This window comes from Chiloscyllium plagiosum, chromosome 10, assembly GCF_004010195.1.
Source record: "Chiloscyllium plagiosum isolate BGI_BamShark_2017 chromosome 10, ASM401019v2, whole genome shotgun sequence".
NCBI classification, from domain to species: domain Eukaryota; kingdom Metazoa; phylum Chordata; class Chondrichthyes; order Orectolobiformes; family Hemiscylliidae; genus Chiloscyllium; species Chiloscyllium plagiosum.
The window spans coordinates 58,503,950-58,516,648 of NC_057719.1; the positions used below are offsets into that span (position 1 = coordinate 58,503,950).

At 40.4% G+C, this 12,699-nt stretch overlaps 1 protein-coding gene across 3 annotated transcripts in view; it reads left to right on the forward strand.

Annotated features, from left to right (window-relative positions):
- mipol1 (mirror-image polydactyly 1) overlaps positions 1–12,699 on the forward strand; it is a 413,402-nt gene that overhangs the window by 160,919 nt on the left and 239,784 nt on the right. The window lies entirely within an intron of this gene.

Consider the following 12,699-nt stretch of genomic DNA (forward strand, 5'->3'; position numbering starts at 1 on the left):
CAGCAACCAAAACTTAGGTATCCAGGTAACAGGCTTTTGCCTGAAATGTCAATCTTCCTGCTCCTCGGATCTGCCTGACCTGCTGTGCTTTTTCAGCACCACTCTAATCTAGACTCTGATTTGCCTATCCAGTTAACAGCCAATTGTTACATGTATCTATTTTTTTTTAGATTAGATTACTTACAGTGTGGAAACAGACCCTTCGGCCCAACAAGTCCACACCGACCCGCCGAAGCGCAACCCACCCATACCCCTACATTTACCACTTTAACCTAACACTACGGGCAATTTAGCATGGCCAATTCACCTGACCCGCACATTTTTGGATTGTGGGAGGAAACCGGAGCACCCGGAGGAAACCCACGCAGACACGGGGAGAACGTGCAAACTCCACACAGTCAGTCGCCTGAGCCGGGAATTGAACCCGGGTCTCTGGCGCTGTGAGGCAGCAGTGCTAACCACTGTGCCACCGTGCCGCCCACGAATTTTGGAACAGTCCATCTTTCAGCTGTTCTTTCCTAGTAGCTGAGGCTGTACTTTAAATTTACTTTAAACTTCAGAAAACACTTTCCATCTTAAAATAAGCATACATTCTTTAAACTCCGTAACAAAACTTCCCTAAAAGCTTTATTAGTTTTGTTTACTTCACTGAAAGTAACTCCATGGACGAACAATAGCTTCATTAAACTTTAAATTGATAATACTTAAGAAACCTTTGAATTGATTGCAGTTACCTAAAAGGCTGTGGGAACACAATCTCTGCCTGGAAAATATTGAACGTTTCCTTGCATAAGATGTGCACAACATTTAAAAACTGATGCCAGGCAGTTAATTCCGGTTTTGTTCCTTTTGGACTTCATAGTGGTTTAATACAACTGAGTATTGGATATTCATTCACTTTTAGTTCCTCAAATTTTGCACACTATTAGACCTGCATTCAGCGACCACTAGACCTAGCTTCGACAGAGACGCACAAGCAAGAGCAATTAATGTTATTTGGAATATGTAGAACACTATCCTGTTACATGCTCAAAGGCGCAGCTGTTATACAAACACCACTATCTAATACTGACAGTGCACTTATCATAGAATACCTGGAGACTGTGCTTAGTGACATACACAACTTCAGAATTGTGCCAGGACCTTCAGGAAGACCTTAAAATCATACAGCATCCACACATTATTGATTGCAGTCAATGTCCTCCCCTTTTTTTGCAAACGCACTTATCCACACTAGCACAAGGCGTATTTAAATATTGACATGTTCTATCCACAAATATATCATGTTCATCATAGGTGCATAGGATTGGATTTTGCAATCGACAACAAATAAATTGTGCTCACCACTATCATAGTCACTGCTTCCAGCATCCTATAGACATTTTATGGGCATTTGAGTGTCAACTTAGTACCATCAGGCATCAGAAAAAAGCAGCATCATGTGCAGGGATCTGGGACTTGTGTGAACAGGGCAAACAACTGCTTATTCCTTTAACTAATAAGATTGAAGGATGCATATTGAGACTTATAGGCCATGAGAGATAATTCCATAGCAGATTTTTGCTGCTATCTGTTCTATTTTGCCTTATGAATGATGTGAGATTCTGGTGCTGGCTGCCAAATAGGTTGGGAACATTAGCATCTGCACAGTCTATGTCACAAAGGAATGTTCTGTTGGCAGATCATGATGGCAATCCACAAGTATTGATGGTATGATACCAGAACTGTCATTTTTTGAGCTTAGTGCTCCAGCTAAGGCCCTTCCTTAACCTCACACAGTTGAACATGAGCTTAGTAGCAAGGAGAATTCTTGCCTGCTATTTAAAATGAGCATCAATTACCTTCATGGAAGTTGCTGTTTGATTTCCTTTGGCTATCACTATGATTATATAAATGCTTGGTCATTTCCAGATTTGTTTAAAATTGCTAGCATGTACAAGGTATACAAGATGTTCTCAGCTTTGCTGTGACTTCAAGAATTCTGAACAAGCCTTCTGCTCCTCGATTTGGGTTGCTCCTAAAAATATAGTATGTCATGATGAAGGAGAAGAGGACCTGAGGAAAATTGGGACTTTTGTTTCTGGGTTTTAGAAGGAAGATGCATGATTGCATTGTAACATGCAACTTTCTAAAGGGACTTGATCTGCTCAGTGGGTGTAATGAGAGGTTATTTTCCCTGGTTAGGTCATTCAGAACACTAGGACCCAGGCTTACCATAAAGGTTTGATTGTTTAAGATCGAGATGAGGATAAATTTTCTTAACTTAGAGGGTTATTAATCTTGGAATTGACACTTCCAAGATTGAACATGATACATGATTGAGTTCATTTAAATTTAAGAAAGTCAGATTTTCTCGGAAAATCAAGAAATATGAAGGATGAGTAGTAAAATTAAGTCAAGACAGAAGGTAAGCTAATAAAGTATTGTATGGCAGATCAATCTTGAGGACCTCTGTTTCTTATCTTCTAATCTACGTGTCAACCATGACTAGAAGCAAAGCACAGTACAGCAGTATTTGCCATGTACTGAACTATCATTAAACTTTCCAGTAGGACCGCTGAAGAGAAGTCTTGCCATCCACCCCACCATAACTTCAAGTTTTCCATAATAATTGCAGCCTAGTACATGATAGTACATGACTAGTACATGATACGAATAGTTCTTCGATAATGCGATGGTTGCATTCTTGTGCAAATGCGCATTATAGAAAAATTGCGCTTTAGTAATGCATTACAGTCAACGCACATTTTAAAAGTTTGTGCTTTAGAAACAGTGTCCCTAATTCATCAATCGCGTTACAGCGAATTCACGTTAACGAAACACACATTATAGCAGAACGACCTGAGTACAATATGTGTTTGTGAAGAAATGTTTCATATTTTACACATAGAGCATATGACAAATGACGATGTGAATGAAATTTCAAGAGCAAAAAGAATGCTAAAATGTAACACCCAGAAAAGAGAGCGTCTGTATTTTAGTCATATGTTTCAAGCTGAATAGCTACAGAGACCTCATATAGAGTAAAGTGGAGGACAGCAGAAAGAGGTGTAGATTTCAGTATATTGAATGACTGACCACAGATCAATTGAAGTTATGGAACAGTGGATATGTAATGATAGTGCAAGACAGAACACAGACAACCCTTGATAGCAGATCTCTTGGCAAGGGTAGCTACAAGCAGCAGTGGCTGTACATGCTAGACATTTATCTCTTGAAAAGAGTCTTCAGTGCAGACCCTGATTATTAGAAAAGTTAAAGCATGCCAGACACCAGTTCCACCAGTCTTAAAACTTTTCCTGTGCAACATTGTGGCAGAAGATTCCATGTCCTAATAATTGTTTCCCAACTATATGGTTCTCCCTCAATTTGTGTTCAGTTATTGAAGTACCATCCATTGCCATCTTAAGGTGGGCTGATGTTAATCTGGAACTGATGATAAATAAACACTTGTCGTAATGCTTCCATTGAAGCTTGTGTAATACATACCTAAACCAACTAAATAATTCCTTTGCAGAAGAAGCACGTGTTTTTCAATAATAATTTAAAAGGCAATTTGATGAATAGTTAAAGGGGAAAATTACAGGACATGGGACAAGGAAATGGGACTATGTGAATGGCTCTTTCAAAGTGCTCACATAGGCATGATGGGCTGAGTGGCTTCTTCTGCTCTGTATCTAGTTCTATGATCTTCATAATGTGTTATGCTTCAGGATGGATAACTGGCTCAGAGATATGGTTATAAACGAGTGTTGAGGAATATTGAGTTCAAAGTGTTGGAACGGGGGTAATCTGTATAACTCCCAAGTTGAACATAGTTTTAACTACTGCAGCATGGTGTGTGACAATTTTGCAAGGTTTTTGGGAAATACCTACTTATAAAAGAAGATAGGTAGTGTTGTATTCAATGCAGTGTAAGATATTATTTATTTAAATAGTATATAAAACAATAATATTGATTTATAGTCATGATTGCCCATCGTTTTTTTGGCTAACTTGGATCAAAATACTGAAAGCAGATATTTTACATAGATCAGAAATACAATCTCTGAGAAATGGAAATGTGAAGATAGATGCCCAACATTAACTTTATTTTATGAAGCAAATGTTGCATTTCCTTTCTTGTAAATTAGCTTTCCTTTATTTCTGCCTTGCAGGTTCACGTTTTAGTATAGTAGTTTTACTAAGAAAGAGTACATGCTTTTATAATGAAGTAAGCATCACCAACGAGAAATATTAGTGCACAATCTTCTATTTATTGCCCTCTGCAGAAATAAAGCAAAGATTTCAGCCACAAATAGTAAAATCAGTCCTCTTCTTGTGAGAGGTAAAGCCCTACTTGCTATTTGCACATCAGGGGAAATAAATCAATAATAGCATAGCAAAATCGTAGCAAGTTAGTTACATACATCCTCTAGCTCAGAATGTGATTGGCAGCTTGCTAAAACAAGGTCGCTTCCTTGTCATTTCAAGGATAGGAATCAATGCAGGAGGAAGAAAGATGCATTTTAAGTGATAGTGGAGTTGTGTCAGCAATGAGCTCTTGCAAATTAAGTATCACACAGTTTTGCTGTACAGTGAAGTTTGACTCACACTGCCTTAATAATGTATCTCAATTCTAATTTCAGAAGATGTCCCTGTTCTATCTTTTACTGAAGAGAATCGTTGTTGGTCATTGGGTCAGTTCAATGTTTAATGCCAGGTTTGGCTGCATAGCGTCCATTGAGAGTTAACCCAAGTTTATTTCAACATGAACCATCCTACAAAAAAAAGTGTGATGCTGGAAAAGCACAATATGTCAGGCACCATCTGAGCCTCATTCCTGATAAAGGGCTTTTGCCTGAAACGTTGATTCTCCTGCTGCTCAGATACTGCCTAACCTATTGTACTTTTCCAGCACCACACTTTCAACTCTGATCTCCAGCATGTGCAGTCCTCACTTTCTCTTATATGTTTGAATCAAGTTGTTTTTTAGTCTTTTAAACTCAAGCAAATTCAAGCCAGGCCTGTCCAACCTTTCTTTATAAGACCATTCACTCATGTCAGCTATTAGTCTGAAAGACCTTGACCTAAATAAATTGCTTTTCTTAAATAAATCGACCATTACTGTACACTGTATGCCAAATGTAGTCTCACCAATGTTCTGTATGGCTGAAGCATATCCTCGTTACTTTTGTATTCCATTCCGATTGCATTGTATAGCTTTCCTAATTACTTGTTGTACCTAAATAGTTTGTTTTGCAATTTACGCAATGGGATACCCAGATCCTTTTGTATCACAGATCTCTGTTGTGTCTTACCGTTTGCCAAATCTTTGTCCATTCACCTAACCCGGAAACATAGAACCAGAACAGCAAGAAAGAGGCCATTCATCCCATCATGTCTATACCAGCTAAATAAAGTAGTTGCATATTCTAATCCCACTTTCCAGTACCTGGTCCATAGCCTTGCAAGTCACAGTGCTTCAGGTGCAGATCCAGATACTTTTGAAATCTGTAGAGGATATTTACCTTAACACCATACCGGGCAGAAAATATCAGACGCCACCACACACTGGGTGAAAATATTTGTTTGTTCATATCCCCTCTAGTCCTTCTACCAATAACCTAAAATCTGTGCCCTCCTTAGACAGGATTTTAAATGAGTATTTTACCTCTATATTTATGAAGAAGAGACATGATGCAGACATTCCAATGAAAGATGAGTATGCAAAATTAGACGGAATAAACATTATGATAAGGGAACTACTTCTTGAAGGTGAACAAGTCACCAGGCTGGATTCACCTGCCTGAATGAATGCAACTTCAATAAGCTCAAGAAACTTAATACCATTCATAACAAAACATACGTGATTGTACCTAATCCACAACTATCAACAGTCACTCCTTTGACCATCACCGTAGAGTGGCAGCAGTGTGTACCAAGATACAATAAATCACCAAGCTTTCCTTGACAACATCTTCCAAACCTGTGACCTCTACCACCTAGAATGACAAGTGCAGCCAATATAAGGGAACACTTTTATCTGTAAGTTCTCCTTTAATCCACGCAGCATCCTGACTGGAACTATGTCACTTTCCTTTCATTGTTGCGGTCACAATCCTGGAGCTGCCTTTCCATCTGTTATGTCCCTACACCCCAGAGATTACAGCAGTTCGAGAAGGCAGATTACTGCCACCTTCCAGGACTAGTAGGAAATGGCGATAAATACTGGCCCAGACAGCAACATCACATTCCCATGACTGAAGAGAACAAAATTGCCACCATTGAATAACAATACAGAATTATCTCATCATCAAAATGTCAGCACAAACTTAAACAGTTAACAAGGTTTGAATTCTCAAAGTTCGAGGTTTGAAATAATAATTCCTAGAAATTGAACCAAACTGACAATAGACAATCATACATCACATATAACTACAACCGAAATTTTTGCTAGTTCCTAGATTTGCCATTCTCCTCTTCACTGTAGAGAATAAATTGATGGCAAACCTCAGCATTCTTCATGAAAATGGAAATATTCCCTGAAAATAAAACAGTTTTACACGACAAATGACCTTCAAGGATAGGATAATGTAGGTGCAATGGCAGACATTTAATAGGTCATTTCACTCCATACAGAATACATGTATTTCAAGAAGGAAGAAAAGTTCCAAGTGCAGAACCCAACAGCAATCAAAATCGTTAAAGACAACTAGAAATCTTTTTTTAAAAAAGCATGTCATTAACAAATATGGCTGGCAGTTCAAAAGGTGACAGTATATTAAAGCAAATCAAACTATGACAAAAATTGGTAAGGCTGAAAAAATTAAAGAGAGAAAGTTAGCTAGGAATACCAAAAGTAAGAATTTCTATAAATATTTTAAAAAGAAAAAAGCTAACAAGAGTATTGGTCCAATAGAAAGTGAGATGGGGAATTAATAAAAGAAACTGAGGTTATGGCAGATGAATTGAACAGATATTTCATATTAGCCTTACATGTAGAGGTATGTCATCTCTAGAAGCTCCTCCGCCTGAGGGGTATCATGGAGTGCTAATTTCATTGGGGGCTCTTCTGTGGTGACTCTCGCTGCTGATACAGTTCTCGTCAGTAGTGCCTTACAGCAGAGCTTTAAACACCCAAGGCCCAAACAGAATACCAGCATGAGTGCAATGAGAAGAACTATCCCCGTGTGCCAAATAGGGTCCCCAAGATTAACCTATCAAACAATTTAGCCAGCTGTCTGTAATTGTGACTCCCTGTCGAAAAGTATCTAGCTGATCTCTGATATTCTTGATGGCTTTTGTAATTTTATAGAAGGCATCAGTAACATTGGTGATACAGTTGTCACCAATACTTTTACAAACTCCCCCTTGCAGTGCTAATTGATAATCCACCACGTAACGTGTCTGCTGTGTGCAGAATCTGAGTTCAGTCAGCTCTGTATTAATTGCTTCCAGAGCTTTTGAGGTACTATTGCCTAAGATAATCAGGCCACATACAAGGTAATTTTGGTTTTTAGCAGTGACGATCCCTGCTGCGCCCCCACAAAGACAGAGATCCCAAGAATCCATATCCCAGTGATGACCCCAAAGTGGTGGGGACCTGCCAGTCAGCACAGAATTCCTCACTGTTAGAGCGGGTCACTGTCCTTCTCTGAACATGTCCCCCACTGGGGCATGGTACAATAAGAGGTGCGATTGTCCCTTCTGCAAACAGGTTTGGGAGGTCTGGGGTGTCTACTGCATAAGTCCCCTTAAATAGACAGACACATCCCTTCACTGCTCAGTAACATACATTGTCCTGTCCTTCTGTCTGTCTACCCATGTCGCCACTGATCCCTTGGGTGCCCACCCCAGCTGGTTAGTATCGAATGGTACATCCATGTGGCAGAGCTGACATGGGTGCTATTTCATTTACCACATATGAATTGTCTGCCCGTGGTCACATTCAAGCATGCCTACTCTCTGCAGGTGCAGGTAAACTGTCCCCTGGTGATTGTACAGTGCTGATAAGTGCGCTGTGTCGGACGCATGAGTCATTTTTGGGAACCAGGGCATAAACGCGACCCCATCCCTGCCCTGTGAAACAGAGTGGGTAATTACCCGGTTTTAAGTGGGCTTTCCCTTCCCTAGATGCACACACCTACCCTGGAGTCTCCATTTGTATTTTCCTATATAGCCCTTACACAGTGTTCCTGAGGTGTCAACGGTATACAGGTTGCGAGGAGTCCACACCGAGGTAACCACAAATAGGGATTCTACTGTTTGTGCCAATAGGTAGCAGACAGTTCAGTTATGGAGTCATAGAGTCATAAAGATGTACAGCATGGAAACAGACCCTTCGGTCCAACCCGTCCATGCCGACCAGATATCCCAACCCAATCTAGTCCCACCTGCCAGCACCTGGCCCATATCCTTCCAAACCCTTCCTATTCATATACCCATCCAAATGCCTTTTAAATGTTGCAATTGTACCAGCCTCCACCACTTCCTCTGGCATCTCATGTAAACCTACCTGACAATCGTGACACTTAAACACAGTGAAATACATACAGGTAATATACATTTTGCAGTTAAAATAAAGTTATCAGTCGAAGTCTTTGTTTTCGTCAGGAAGTGCAGTCGTGCTTCTGTGTGGTTTGTTCTGTTGTGTTTTCGGTACTCCCTCTGGGATGACCGTTATGTCCGCCATTCCTGTCTGCACCTGGGGAATAGTCAATGACATTAGTTTGGTCACAGGAGTCTTTAAACAATTTGAGTTGGGTTCAGTGCTTCCATGTGCCTTTTCCTTTAATATCTATGCAGGCACAGGTGTCCCCTTATTACCACGTTATATGGCCCATTCCATTTTGGCGCAAAGCCTAGTTTGTCAGCAGTGCTCACACCAGGACATGGCTTCCTGCTGCTGGGACCTCAGGGAAGATTTCAAATTCCCCTGCCTTGACCTTTTTGTCCTGTTTATCAATTACAGATTTCCGCATCCCTTTTAATTGGCTTAATTCTATCACATATTGCCAAATTTAGTCTTTTAGTGGACCCACATTGGTGCCACCTGTTATTATTGGCAATTGCGTTGCTCACCTGGTCATTAATTCATATGGTGTTAGTCCGGTTGCCTGATTCATGGTGGCTCTTAATTTCATTAGTATGGCTGGTAGCACTTCATGTTCTGCTTGAGGTTTGCATAGCCTTAGCTAAAGTATTTTTGAGCATTCTATTCATTCTGTCTATCAACCCTGAGCTTTGGGGGTGATAAGGAATGTGAATTTTTTGTCTAATGCTGAGTAATTGGCAGACAGTCTTCATGACCTTCCCTGTATAATGCATCCCTTGGTCGGAGTCAATCTGGAGGGGTACGCCCCACCTCAGGATTACCTCCTCCGCTAATATTCTGGCTACAGTGTATGCCACCTCCTATTCTGGCCCCCAGGTTACAGGTTCCAAGTCGGGCTTGCCTCTTTTAATTAATCTCTGGATCGGTCCAGCCAATTTTGCGAACTCTGGTATAAAGCTCCGACTGTAGTTGAATAACCCATGATCTTTCTGACTCCCCTGACAGTGGCAGGTTATGGCATCTGTTGGATTGCCTTGTTGCGGTCATTGAGCATTTCTTTGAGTCCCTGGAATATAAGGTGTCCCAGGTATAAGGTTTGTGCTTTGCCAATTTGTGGGGCTAACTTTTAACCGTGCGATTGCCAATTCCTGTAATACTAATCATAAAGCTTCCTGGTGTCCTGACTTGGATTTTTGAGGCAATTAGAATATCATCTATATATTGGAGTGCAGTATTACCCTCTGGTAAATCTATTCTCTTCAGAGTATTGCTCATCACCCTGTGAAAAATAGTGGAGCTGTTGTGGAACCCTTGTGGCAGGCAAATTCATGTGTACTGCCTGTCCCTTACTGTAAAAGCGAATTTATTCTGGGACTCAGGGTATTAATGGGACAGACGAGAACCCAGTGGCTATGTCTAAAACAGTAAAAATCTTGTGTTTGGGGGGCCAAGCCATTTAAAATAGCGGAGGGGTCTGCTGCAATGGGGTGCAATTTGAGGATGACCTTATTTAGTCCTGTATAATTAGTGGTGAGCCTGTAGCTCTCATCAGGCTTTACTACTGGCCACGTCATTGAATTAGTTGTACTTGCGGTTGCTTTCAGTATTCCTATTTTCACTAGTCCTTTCACTATCTCTAAAAATGCTTTTTCTGCTTTGGGTTTTATTGGATATTGACGGTGGGGCTTATGTTTCCGTCCAGGAACCCTTATTGGGTCTATGTTAACTCAACCTGTATCTAATTTTGTTTCTGCCCATTCTCCGGGGACGAAGGCGCAGATGGCTCTGAATCCCCCCTTTTCGAGGTTCCAGTCCCTACCGGTGGTTGTAGCCACTTTAATTGTTTCAAGGTGGCTTGTAAGTTTTCCAATCTCAATCTTTCGACCTGGGCCAAATCAATTTCAGGGTACCTAGTGTCACCCTGCTCCGTGCCATGTCCCACTCCATACTGATATACTAGACTCTCCCAACATTGAGGAGAAAGTGAGGACTGCAGATGCTGGAGATCAGAGCTGAAAATGTGTTGCTGGAAAAGCGCAGCAGGTCAGGCAGCATCCAAGGAACAGGAGAATCGACGTTTCGGGCATAAGCTCTTCTTCATTGAGGATGGGGTTATTTTGGAGTTTCCAACTTCTGTAGTTGTTTAATTATCCAGCACCATTCACAACTCTGTGGCAGGTCTGCAGAATTTTGACCTGATCCATTAGTTGTCAGATTGTTAACCCTGTTTATTGCTTGCTGCTTCCACAGTTTGACATGCAAGCAGTGATGTGTTGTAGCTTCACCAGGTTCATATCTCATTTTTAGGTCTGTCTATTGCAACTCCTGTCATGACGCTTGTGCTTTTCATTAAATCAGGGGTGTTGCCTTGTTTGATGCTCTTGATATGGGCGGTGAGGTTACAGATTGTGGTTGAATAGAATTCTGCTGTTTCTGATGGTCCATGGTGGCTCATGAATACCCAGTCTTGCGTTGCTACATTTGTTCTAAATCTATCTCACTTAGCATAGCAGTTGTGTTACACAACATTATGGATGACATCTTCCGTTTGAAGACAGGATTTAGTCTCCACAGTACAGTGTGGTGCTCATTTATACCGATATTGTTCTGAAGGACAAATGTGCAACAGATCAGATTAACAAGGATGAGGTGAATTAGGTTTCCCCTCCCGTTGGTTCAACATGGTGGAATCCTGATTCATCAGCTGATTGGGGCGATCGGTGGTAATCAGGAAGTTTAAGCACTTACATTTTACCTGACTTCCTGAGATTTCATATTCCAAGTTGATCTTTAGGACTCCCAGGGCAATGTCCTCTGAACTGTGTGTCGTGGTGCTACCACCCATGTTGGGTCTGGCCAACTAGTGGAACTGAACATACCCAGGGATGATGATCATAATGTCTGGCATGTTGTTTGACAGGTATGATACTGAAAGTATGACTGTGTCTGTGGAACACCTCTCCCAATTTTGGCAGAGCTTCCTGACGAGGACTTTATGTGGTTGACAGGGTTGTGTGTTTGCTATTGTTTCTGGTGTTTAGATTGATATGAAGTAATCCATCTGGTTTGATTCTTTGTTTGGAGTTTTATTGTTGTTTTATACAACTGAGTGGGTTGTTTGGCTATTTCAAAGGACAGCTAAGAGTCACTGACATTGCTGTGCATCTTGGGGTCCGATGTAGTCCAGACCAGTAAGGATGGCAGATTTCCTTACCTAAAGGGATTTGTGATCCAGATGAATTTTTACAATAATCGACATTAGACTAGCTTTAATCCAGATTGTACTGAATTCAAATCTGCCATGGTGGGATACAAACTGTGTCCTCAGGACATTACCTTGTTCTTCTGTATTGCAAATCCAGTGGTTTTGCCACTAGGTTATTACTGTCACATAAATACTTTTTATGTTTGAATTCTTCTTATGAAGCCTATGTAGAAAATTTTCATGACATTTCAGACAATACATTGAGAGTTGAAATTCTATACATTGAGAGTTGAAATGTAATAGTATTCCATGTAAAAAGATAGGTCATTAGATTAAATGGTATCGCATAAAAATATGTCTCCATTACACTAACTGTAGGATTCGACCTGGGAGATGGAGGAGAGCTGAAGGGATATCAGACAGCGGAGACACCATATATTAGTGACAGGGCTACTTAACTTTTCTCCAGTAATTTAAATAGCCTGTTTTCTCCTTTCAATTATTCTCTATTTGAAGAGGTGTGGTGTTAAGGACTTGTTCAGGACTCATTCGTAACGTTGCTTTCTAAACTAAAAGGAAAGAGACACTCACAAGCATAATATTTGCAACTTATGGTCAAGAATTCTGGTACTAACCATATGCAGGACATTTTGGAAGTAACTAGTTTCAAAATACCATTGAAATATTCTACTTTGATTTTAGATGTGTCCAGAAATATTTTAAGATCAGTTATATAACTTACACCATGTCATACCAACATGAAATGTCTTTACATTTTAGGACTTCATACTAACATTTAATTTTTCAGCTTTAGCCTTCGAAAAGCACTACTTGTAATGTATGCTTCACACACACAAGATCTCAAGAGATTAAAATTATCATGCTTTAGAATAACTAGGCCCACTTTATATTCAGCTGTTATTTGCACAATTCAAGTCTTCAATCAAAAAGGACCTGA